This window comes from Cynocephalus volans, chromosome 7 (assembly GCF_027409185.1).
Source record: "Cynocephalus volans isolate mCynVol1 chromosome 7, mCynVol1.pri, whole genome shotgun sequence".
In the NCBI taxonomy this organism is placed as follows: domain Eukaryota; kingdom Metazoa; phylum Chordata; class Mammalia; order Dermoptera; family Cynocephalidae; genus Cynocephalus; species Cynocephalus volans.
Genome location: NC_084466.1, coordinates 122,098,449 through 122,110,601, shown reverse-complemented (window position 1 = coordinate 122,110,601; position 12,153 = coordinate 122,098,449). Strand labels below are relative to the sequence as shown.

General features: G+C 41.2%; 1 pseudogene; it reads right to left on the bottom strand.

Moving 5' to 3' along the window:
* Positions 1-5,299: 5,299 nt before the first annotated feature.
* On the bottom strand, positions 5,300-7,879 carry LOC134381758 (small ribosomal subunit protein eS27-like; annotated as a pseudogene).
* Positions 7,880-12,153: the final 4,274 nt, after the last annotated feature.

Below are 12,153 nucleotides of genomic sequence, written 5' to 3'. Positions count from 1 at the left end.
TTTCTTGGGTTGTAGATAAACTTTTTTTTCTCTTCATTGTTGGCATTTTTATTTTACTAGTCAGTTTTGATTTTTCTTGAATTTTTATGGTAGTTGGAGTTATTTTTCAGGTGCCAAACCCAGTACTCCCTTGAGAATTTCTTGCAAGAGTGGTCGTGTGGTAGTGAACTCCCACAGTTTTTGTTTGTCTGAGAAATATACTATTTGCCTTTCATTCCGGAAGGATAGCCTTGCAGGGTAAAGTATTCTTGGCTGGCAATCTCTGTCTTTTAGTATTTTGAATATATCATCCCATTCCTTTCTGGCTTTTAGGGTTTGTGATGAAAAGTCTGATGTTAGTCTGATTGGGGCTCCCTTATAGGTGACTTGATGCCTCTCTCTTGCAGCTTTTAAGATTCTCTCTTTGTCTTTGAGTTTTGCCAATTTGACTGTAACATGTCTTGGAAAAGACCTTTTTGGGTTAAATACATTTGGGGATCTTTGAGCTTCCTGAATCTGAAGATCTGTGTCTTTTCCTATACCTGGGAAGTTTTCTGCCACTATTTTGTTTTCTATGTTTTCAATGGAATCTCCTTTTTCTCCCCTTCTGGAATACCCATGACATGGATATTTGAGGACTTAAGGTTGTCTGATTTCTCTCTTAGGTTTTCTTCAACATTTTTAATTTTTTTTTTTTTGTCTGCCTGTGTTATTTCAAACAGCCCATCTTCAAGGTCAGAAGTTCTCTCTTCTGCTTCTGCAAGCCTGCTGGTTAAACTCTCTGTTGTGTTTTATATTTCATTGAATAAATTCTTCAGCTCAGCAAGCTCTGCTACATTCTTTTTCAGGTCATTGATTTCCTTGTACATGTCTTCTTTCAGGTCCTGTATACTTTTCCTCATTTCATCATGTCGTCTAGCTGAGTTTTCTTGTATCTCATTTAGTTTCCTTAGAATTATCGCTTGAAATTTCTTGTCAGACATTTCAAGGGCTTCTTCTTCTATAAGATCTAGAGCTTGAGAGTTATTACCATTTGGTGGTATACTTTCTTGATTTTTCATTTTTCTGCTATCTTTCCTTTGGTGTTTAGTCATTCTGGTAAGGGATTTTACAGTCTACTGGTTCGACACTATTGTCTGGCTAAGATCCTGCTGGGACTGCCAATTTGGCACAGCTGCCTCAGTGCCTGGGGCTGGAAGGTTCGGGCCTCTCTGGTCAGTGCCCACTCACCTGGGTAGGGGAGGGGTTTGCGGTGGTGGCAATGCCTGCTTGCTCAGTCACACTGGTGCCTCAGGGCACGTGGTCACTGTGGGTCTCGGGCTTCTCTGGGTGGGGGTGCCTCTCTGGTCAGCATGCACTCACCTGGGGTGGGGGTGACAGCTCTATCTACAGTAGCCGAGAGTTAGAACCAAAATAAATGTCCTTTGATGGATATCTGGATAAGGAAAATGTGGTATATATACACAATGGAATACTACTCATCCATAAAGAAGAATGAAATCCTGCCATTTGCAGCAAAATGGGTGAGCTTGGAGAAAATTATGTTAAGTGAAATAAGCCAGGCACAGAAAAAGAAATACTGCATGTCCTCATTCACAAGTGGGAGCTTAAAAAAGAAAGAAAGAAAACAATCACAATATTACATTGAACTTTCAAAAGGAGAGAACAGAACTGTGGTTACTAGAGTTAGGAAATGGAAAGGTGGAGGGGAGATAGTGAGAAATTAGTTAAGGGTCACAAAGAATGATCATGTTTTGTAATGATGAATATACTAATTATCCTATCCTGATTTGGTCACTACATATTGTACACAGGTATTGATATTCAACTCTGTACCTCATAATCAACTATGTTTCAATAAAAAAGAAAGAAAAAGAGAGAAAAGTCCAGAGGAAACCAGGCACAAGCTTCTGAAAGTTCTCTCCCAGTGGAGTCAACACATGTGCAATGTTGTCTATCAGTGAAGCTCATCAGACTTATGCCTCGGGTTTCTAACTGGGGGCTGGTCACAAAGGCACCCTTCCCCTAGTTCATACCAACATTCCAGATTCCCAAAAGGAAAGCAAGTGTTCAGCATAAACCATATTGTTTGCACACACAATTTCAGCAGTGGGCCACTCTTATCGGTTCTGGGAATGGTGGGACCCTTCCCAAAATCCAAGTTCCCAGATGCCAACTAAAGACCAAGATTGTAAGCAGGCCTTCCTAAGGAGAGCAGTGTCAGGCCTGCAATGTTGACACTTTTCTACATACAGTCCATTCCTCTTTGTCTGATACTTACTTTCTCAGCCTCCCTTGCAGCTATGCATGGCCACATAACTCAATTCTGGACAATAAATTGCAAGAGGAGAATGTTACAATAATATCTAGAGCTGTGGCAGCCATTGTGTGACAAGTGCAAGGACAGAGCCCCGATTTATCAAAGGTAGCATATGGAAGGGTGAAAAGAAACTAGGTCCTTGGTAATATTCTTAAGCCAATGCTCAATTCCAAAAACAGAGCCTCTCCACATTTCTTTCATTATATGAGACAGTTAAATGTCATTATTCCTTAAATAATTTTTAGTTGGGTTAAGTTGAATGCAGTTCAAATGCATTCCTAACGGATGTAATACATATTCTATTCTGTTATGGACTGAATTGGGTCCCCTCACCCCACCCCTAACTCATATGTTGAAGCACTAACTCCCAGCATCTCAGAATGTGACTGTATTTGAAGATAGGGTCAGATAAAGTGGTGATTAAGCTAAAGAAGCTGTTAGGGTGAGTCCTAATCCAATCTGACTGGTGTCCTTATAAGATGAGTTAATCAAGATCCCAGACAGTGCATGCACAGAGGAAAGGCCATGTGAGGACACAGCAAGAAGGCGGCCATCAGCAAGCCAAGGGGAGAAGCCTCAGAAGAAACCACCTGCTGATACCTTGATCTTGGACTTTTGGCCTCTAGAACTGTGAGAAAATAAATTTCTAAGACATTCACTTTGTAGTATTTTGTTAAGTCAGCCCTAGCAAACTAATACACTCTCCATATGTGGGCATGGAAAGGGTAAACATAGCAAATTACAACTGATAAAAACCAGAATTTAGAAGAAATGGTCAGATTTAATGGTCACATACAATACCCAGGCAAGAAAAGGATGCAATGGAGCGAGACAAGAGGATGGATTAGCCGAATGCCTCCAGAGGGGAGCTGGCCACACCCACTCAATCTCTCATCTTCCAGAGGCTAAAGCTTCTGTACAACTACACTAATTCTAATGAGATAGTAGTGAGGTGTAATAAAGCAAATGGTAAATGGAGATAGGTTATCTTATGACCATAGCTGATGCACAAAGGAGAGGAGAAGGGAGGTCCTGGAGAAGGGACAAACGCCTCTAGGGCTTGAACAGGCCACAGCAGGCTATGAGCTTTCTTCAGAGTAACAACAATAATAATTCTGTGTCATATAATATAATAGAATGTAACATACAGAGAGAAAGAGAATAATAAACATAGCAAAATATTAATCCAGGCAAAGGACATATTAAGTTCATTGTACTATTCTTGCTACTTTTCTGTAAGTATGAATTTTTTTGAATTTAAATTTTAAAAAAATTTAAAAAGGTATTGATGGTAGACCTTTATCTCTGAATATCTGTGTATCAATCTTGTGGTAGAGTCCAATTGGTTAGCCTGGATCACATGCTCCTTCATTGAGAGAAGCGGTTAGACACTGAATGACAGCTTCACCAAGGACCTTGTGGAATGGAAAGTCCCTCAAAGAATCCAAAGGAAGGAGCATGGGCGAGTGTGCTGGACACATAAAAATGAAAAGCAGAATATCCATCACATCTCTCAGTCTTCTCTTCTCACAGCTCCTGGTCCCCCAGATCCTGATCTGTTGGTCACCCCGTGTTCACATGCTACCTGGCCCCATCTTCCCAGGCCATCCCTTCCTCCAAAATGGCACCAGATAGAAGCAGATTCCTCTCAACAAATAGCTCTAGACTTGGGCCTTTTTGTGATTCCTCTCTTCTCTCAACATACCCATATGTGTCCCTTTCCTCTTGGTGCTGCTTTCTCTTAGTTTGTTGATGAAGGAATCTGTGTTCATGTGAAAAGTGGTACCAATGGTTACCTGTGTGTTCTTACCCTCAGCCTACAGATTCACACTTTGACTGGGCCTTAATCCAGAGGAGAGAAGCCAATGGTAGGACTTACATGCACAGAAACAACCCACAGCGGTAAGTAATTTTGTGCAGATGCGTCTCTGGCTTCTTTTGTATTCAACTGTGTTGGTGGCTTTTTTCTTTGTCTCGGGCCAGAGTTTCTGACAGGGAGCTGAGTGCTGTCCCTCTCAGTTGGAGGAAGCCAGGGTAGCCAAAAGGAACCAGACAACATCACTTCATTTCCTATCAGGCAACTTTGACAATTGATTTGTTCCCAACCAGTAAAGCAGAATTAGCAAAGACGTTGCTGGAACTCGATCAATGCAGTCTTGGCATGAATACTTCTACCTTCAGCCTTCTTGATTGAGGCTGGATTTAGTGAGCCCATCTGTTGAGGCTGAAACTAGTAAGCTGAAATAAAGAGAATCTATCATTCATGTATCATATATTTATCCATTCATTTATTAATTTATAAAAGCTGAATAGCACAGTGGTTAAGGTAGGCCCACACGTATATTCTTGAAGGTTGTTCTGCGTTCTGCACAACTCCAGGGGGTGCTATTCACAAGGACTGTATGTAGCAGCCCTAAGTGAGGGGCATTTGCTGTGGAATTGCATCTCCTGGTTTCAAATCTGTCTCCATCCCTCCAGCTGTGTGACCTTGGACTAGATTCTTCATGTCTCTGTGACTCAGTGGCCTCATATGTAAAGTGAGGATAATCAATTCCTGCCTCAGAGGGTTTTCATGAGGATTAAATAAGTGAATATATTCTCAGTACTCTGGAACACTTTAAATAGCATTGTAATTGTCTGTTACATTAAATGAAATTAAGGATTGGTAAACTACTCCTGGGAAGCCACCTAGGTCTGGGACTTTGGTGTGAATGTTTTTCCTAGACATTTTTAAGCCAAATCCCACACAGAATATTCTTTCACCCATAAATACTTTAATATATGCCTGTGACAGAAAAGGACTAAAAAAACCAAAACCAAAAACAAACAACCCACCCACAGACAATACCATTATCACATATACATAATTAATACTTTCTAAATATCCCTAATATCCAGTCCACATTCAACTTTCCCTGTCTCATTTACTTTTTTTTTTTTTTTTTGCATCCAAAATGTGTTTATTGGGATGGTTGCCAATCATCTTGACTCAGGGTGCTTTTAGAGCTGCTTTCATCTGAAGGAGCATTTTTCTGGAAGTCTTGCTTTTCTTCCGCAGACTGGCAGAGAACAGTGGTGCAGTCAACACACAAAACTACCATTTGTGCATGGCTAAAGATTGCAGTGATTTTATAGCATCCTGAGCATTTCACATCCATGAAGTAGTAATTGGGGCTTTGCACCAGGGGCTTCTTATGTTTCTCGTTCTTCTGTTCTGGAGAGGGATGAAGATCTTTTTCAAGAGGTTTGTCCTCATGGAGAGGTTGTCATTGCTGGAAAGCTCAATAACTTTTTATCGCTGGGTTTTAAATCAGAATCCAGACAAAGTTCATAAATAGTACTTAATGTTTTACTCAATTCACTTTTAATCTATAATGTTTATCCCCTTTATCCTTGATTTTTTTCCATGAATCATCTGTCCTATAAAATTTCCTGCCTTCTGGATTTTGCTGGTTGCTTTCGCACGGTGTTAATTTATTAAACTTTATTCCCTGTATTTCCTACAAACTGGTCCATTACATCCAGATTCTTGATTATTATTATTATTTTTTTTTTTTGCAAAAATACTTCAAAGGTAGTTCTGAGTTACATCAAAAGGCACATAATGTCTGGTTGCTTTATTTATTTTAAATAAGGTAACATTTATTTATTAATTTTTAACATTTAATTGTACATATTTGTGGGGTGCAGTGAATTGGATTAATGGGTACAAAACTATGCTATCTACCCTAAGTGAATCATTGTACAATATATTCATGTATTGATTATTTTATCTTTGGTGATTGATCAGTGGGTTCAGATATTGCCAAACTGATCTCTCTATTCAAAGTTTCTCAGAAACATTCAGCCAGTTAATGATTGTTGCCTAGGTCAATCATTTAATTAGGAGTCACAAAATGGGGATTTTCTAATTCTATCAATAGAATGCGTGTACATGTTATGTGGTTTATATTTTTTAAGTATGGTTTACCTTTGTTAGAATAACTTAAAGATTCTTAATCCTCTATTCATAGAGTCCCTATTAATTTCCTAATATGAGCAATAATAAAATTAATATATTTCTTTTCCTTTATAAAACTCCTAACTCTCACTGCCAAATTTTAGTCAATAATATTCTCTTTCTTAGTTTTTGATCTTTGTACTGTTAAATGTGCTTTACCTCTCTCTTTGATTTGATTCATCAGGTTTTCATGCTATCCTTTGACACCACATGTATTAGAAACAAGGATATCAGTGTATTACTCTGTTGCTGCCACCCTCTTTCCATTTTTCTCTCTTTTGGTTAGTTATGTCATTTCTACATTGTTAGGACATGTAGTATTTGCTGCCTTTTCTGCCACCTTAATCCCAACATTTGTTTTCATTATAGACCTATGGTTAGATAGAATCCTATGCTCTTTGCCAATCTTTTTATTTAGTTTTTGGGCTCACTGTGTGGTGCACATAAATTAGTCCTCTAGTAGATTCTTCAGGAGAGCTCATGAGAACAATTATTTCCTAAGTTCTTACATGTTAAAAACTATTTATCTACTAACTTGTTAATTGAAAAATAATTTGGTTGGTAATAAGAGAATAGAATTTTTAGTCTGTTCAGCCTTTGATTCTCCAGCTTCACCCCCACCCCAACCCCGCTTAGTATTCAGTTGCTCTACTGTCTTTCTTGCATTAAAAATTACCTTATAGACTTTTGCTTATCTTTGAAGTCAGTCAATTTACCAGGGTACATATCTCGATGTTGGCTTTTCTGGGTTGGCTTTTACTGGATTACTATTAAGACCTTTTAATATATAGATTTAGTTCTTATGAATCAAGATTTTGTAAGTACCGTCACTTAGCCTTTGCATCTCCCAGGCAATGGAAACAGTTAGCAGAAATTCCCTACTCCAGCCTCACCCCCCGTTACTAAGTTTCATTCCTCCTCCTCTTCCCGGGATACCAACTACTTTCTCCAAGTATGGCTTGTCTAAGTAATGGGTGATTTAGCCACACTCCTTCGCTTCTCAAAACCAAACCAATTTCTTTTTCTACAGCATAATTTATCTGCTTGCTCCTTTGAGTACCTACTTGATTTTCTGCTATCTCCACTACTGTTATCATGAGATCAGTGTCTTGATATGCCCATTCTACCCGACCCTGAGTTCCTTCAGGGATCATGTCTTGTATCCCTCTGCCTCCCTAGCACCCAGCACAATACCTGACACTTCATAGGTGTCTCTATCACTGAGCGTGAAAAGTTAGCTACCTTGTCAGTCTCAGCATCTGCTTCTGAAGGCTATTTGCTTTTCCCTTTCAGGTGCCCACCAGGAGAGGTCACGTTTTATTTCCCTCCATTTCCTCAAAACACTACTTGCACATAGCTCTCGGGGAGTTCAGGGAGAGTGGAAGCAGGGGTCGTATGGATGGAGAACTCATTAAACTGCAGCAACGTGTGGCACAAGAACACATCCTGGCTCTTCAACGTCCCTGTTCAACCCCTGTTGCCTGAGCCTTCTCACTGGTCTTTGCTTCTCGCAGGAATCCTGGCCTCTTGCCATCTTGCTGGGGCCCCTCGTTATTCCCCTTGTTGCAATGTCTCCCCATTCCTGTGCTTCTCTTTCCCTTGCTCTTGGAATTGTCCATGAAAACTTCAACTTCTTACGTTATTAGGCCTTTACTCTAACTCTGCCTCCGAACCACCCTCTTAATGCAGTGAAAAGGCTCATTAGAGTATTTTGTTAAGCAGAAGTCAGGGTTCCTTGCTTCCCAAACTCCCATTCTTCCATCCTCTGTTGCCCCTGCCACTGTATTAGTCTGGGCCAGCACAGTGGTTCACCAGGACTCTTGCAATGGCCTTCACCTGACCTCCCACCTGGCCTCCCAGACATCACTCCTGGTCTTTTCCAACCCATACTTTACATTACAGCCAGAGCATTCTTTCTAAGACAATAATGTGATCACACCATTTCTGCTCAAAGTGCATCATTGGTACCCCATTGTCCTTCAGATAACACCCCAAATCGTCAACGTGCTCCCAAGACTCTTCATGAGTACAGCCCTGCCCACTCCCCACTGTGTCTCACGCTGCTCCCTCTTGCTCTTGCCATCCACACTGGTTTTCCTTTAGTTCCTCAAATGCCAGACCCTGGGCATGCCTTTTCCGTGCAGGCTCTGCTCTCTTCCCACTCCTCCTTCAAGTATCTGCTTAGGGAGAGCTTCTCTTTTCTCTCCGTCTACTCTGCACTTTCCTCTCCTTTGCAGTACTTACAAAACTTATGATTTTTGTATAACATCTGCTTTCTGTGCTGGAGTATGAGTTATGAGAAGACTATTACTGTCTTGTTCATTAGACCGTCTCCAGTGGAGATACAGTGTCTGGCTCAATAAATAATTACAAATAGAATTGAACATCTAAGATGATGCTGTGATGGCCCACTGGTGCCATGGACACTGGTGATAATGGAACAATCCCAATCATTCACAAATGGAATCCTCACTCTTTTAAGGCCACATTACATTCATATGCAGGTGCCAGAATTCTGCCATTCAAAGGAGAGAAAGAAAAAGTGCATCCAAAACTGCCCAGATGGTGCTTACAGCAACACTGCTCTGGGATGTTTCTTTCTTCACCCAGGAGAGAATATTTTTTAAGCCATGTTTCCAGAATTATATAGTTGCATGTGAAATGCCTCAGCTCCTGCTGATGAAGTGATTTCCTCAGAGAACTGGCGGCCTTCCAAGAGGAAGGAAGGGCTCCAGAGATGCCTCTGAAAAACATGAAAGAATTTCCAAAATAGCAGCTTAATGTTGTACCACATATGGGATTTTCAAATTCACAGCTGGTTGGAAAATCATTTCCTATTTCAGGCCATTTGAGTTACTGTCTCCATGGCTTCAAGCACCCAGAACTTTATCTCCTGGTTGACAGGGGTTTCTCTGCCTTTTTCCTCTACTGGCTGTTCCTTCCTGATGAGTATTTCCAGTGGTGTGAAACTAGCATTTGACTAAGTGTCCACGTAGAATACAAGTGCCCTGGAGGTGGTACCACATTTATGTTTTGTCCCTTTGGGCCTGCAAATGACTGAATCTTAATATAGATTGTTGAATGAATGAGTCACTGATCAAAAGGGAATATATTAATCCAAAAAGTGTACAGGAGAAAATCAATGATTTATATAAAAGAGAACACTGATACCAACTAAACCCTCAATTTAAATATGCTCACTCATGCCCATATTACACACAGTCCCTGTTCAAGTTACTATTGCTACATAACAAACTACCCCAAAACTTAGTGGCTGAAAACAACAACCTTTTTTTTATTACACTCACGAATTCTGTGGGTCAGGAATTTAGACAGGGTACAAAAGGAATGGCTTGCCTCTGCTGCATGACATGTGGGACTTCAGCTGGCAAGACTCAAAGAATTGGGTGACTTGACAGATGGGGCTGTAATCACCTTGAGGCTCCTTCATTCACAGGTCTGGTGCCCAGGCTGTGACTCAAAGACCAGGACTGCTGGCCAGTACACCATGTATGGCCTCTCCATGCAGCTTGGGCTTCCTCACAACATGGCAGCCTCCGGTGGTTAGAATTTTTTCATGGCTGGAAGTGTACCAGGAGCAAGGAAGAAGCTGCATCACCTTTTCATGACTCAGCTCCAGAAGTAACACAGTGTCATTTCCTGCCATACTCTATAAGTCAAAGCAGTCTCAAGGCCACTGAGACTCAGGGGAAAGGGGAGTGACATCATCAAGATGGTGGAAAAGAAGATCCCCAGCATCTGATCAATTTACAACTATTAAAAAGCAAAGACTGCCAATGAGGGAGCACTGGAGCTCTGGTGAAGAGGAGGAGACATCCATATAGTTTGTGAAGGTGGAGAAGCTGCAGCGAGAAGTAGAAGGAACCACTATGAACATTCTTGAGCTCTGGCCACTTCAGGCCTGGCTGAGTGAGCACATGGAGTAGGAGTTGGCACAAGCCACTGCTGTGCCCTTTACTTGAAGTTTCTTGGTGTTTGCAAGATAGAAGATTGCCTTGGAGGGCACATACCAGTCTCCAGGCCAGAAAAACCACTGACAGGATTCCCATGGACCTGCATAGGAGCAAGAGGCCAAAGCTGACTAAAAAAAGGTACCACCCAGAGGTCAGTGAGTCATTGCAAGGGACCCATGCATATCCCACTCCATGGGAAGCATTTGGAGTGTGAGGGGTAGGCTGGCCCACTGCGGGAACATTGAGGTGCAGCATAGGCAGCTGATCTGCTCTCTTATTGGCACAGGCCAACTCAGTGGAGACTGGTCAGGGTGATAGAATTGCACGGGCACAGTTTGCTGGAAAGACTCAGTCCCAGGCCATAATTTCCGCATAGCCCAAGTATATCTGACCTCACAAGACCCAGAAGCGATTAAAAGGCCACAATTAAAATCTGATCCTCACAGAAAGCCTTTTCCAGAGAATCAGCAGCAAAAAAGCAATTTAGTTCAACATCATGGCTCAAGTACTGGTCCCCAAAGAAAGTTCCCCCAATTTAGGAATTAACCAAAGGACAACGAATTAGTTCCAGTACAGTGGTGGTGGTAGCTAATAATCCAACACAGAAGTGGGAACAAAACACAGACCTGAGACAAAGCTATGATATTAACCAGTAAAGGTCTAACACCACCAAAGAACACCTACAAAACCTAGAAGAGGTAGCAATCTCCTCAAATGCTCAGGCATCAATATAAAGACACGAAGATAGTGAAAGAATAGAGAAATATGACACCATCAAAAGAAATGAATGAAGCTCCAGCAATAGATGCAAAAGAACAGCAAATTTATGAAATGTCTGACAAAGAATTCAGAATAACCCTCTTAAGGATGTTTAGAGTTACAAGAAAATACATACCCCCTACAGCTGAAACAATCTTGAAGAAAAAGAACAAAGTTGGAGGCATCATACTACCTAGCTTCAAAATATACTATAAAGCTATAGTAACCAAGACAGCACAGTACTGGCATAAAAATAGGCAAATAGACCAGTGGAATGGAATAGAGAGCTCAGAAATAAACTTATGAACTTCAACTAACTAATTTTCGACAAAGATGCTCAGAATATACAGTGGGGAAAGGACAGACTCTTCAATAAATGGTGCTGGGAAAACTGTCCTTGAAAGGTGAGACTGATGAGAGCAAAACACTAGACAGCTCTAGGGGAGATTTCACCTTTCAAGGACACACCTTATAATGGCTTGTCCTGGTTGGGGGAGAATGTGGTGGCCACACTAATATGAGCAGATAGTCCAGTGAGAAAGTGCCAGGCAGCTCTCCAGGTTATTAGCTGGGCTGCCTTTCTGCGAAGGATCCTAGCTTAGCTCTGGGCCTCAGTGCACAACAAGAGGGTTTGCTTTCAGTGACCTCCAGAGCCCCTCCCTCTTGCAAGCTCTGGATTTTGCCCTGAAGAATGGGAAGCGGCCTATTTCTGCCCAAATGTACTGTTTTCCAAAGTAAATAAACTCTGCTTACTAATTACCTGACCTATATTCCCTGTGATTGCAGATGGCATATCTGTAGGTTTCTAAAGAGGAATTTGAAAGGAGTAATAGGAAGCACTCAGAGTGAGGCCTTGAGTCTCACACTGATTGGGCAGAATTCTGAAATTTTGGTTCATGCTATTCTCCAGAAAAGACCATAGTTTAAAAGACCTCCTTAGTCTTTAAACACAAGCAATCACTGTCCTAATTTTTTCCTGGTTACAAAAAATAATATGAGTTTATTATACACATGTACACAAACACATTCAAACATTACAGAGATTATGACTTAGGAAACAAAAGTCTCCAGGAATCCTATTGCTGCCTTCTCCCTGCTCCCCCCAGCCCCCAAGATAACAT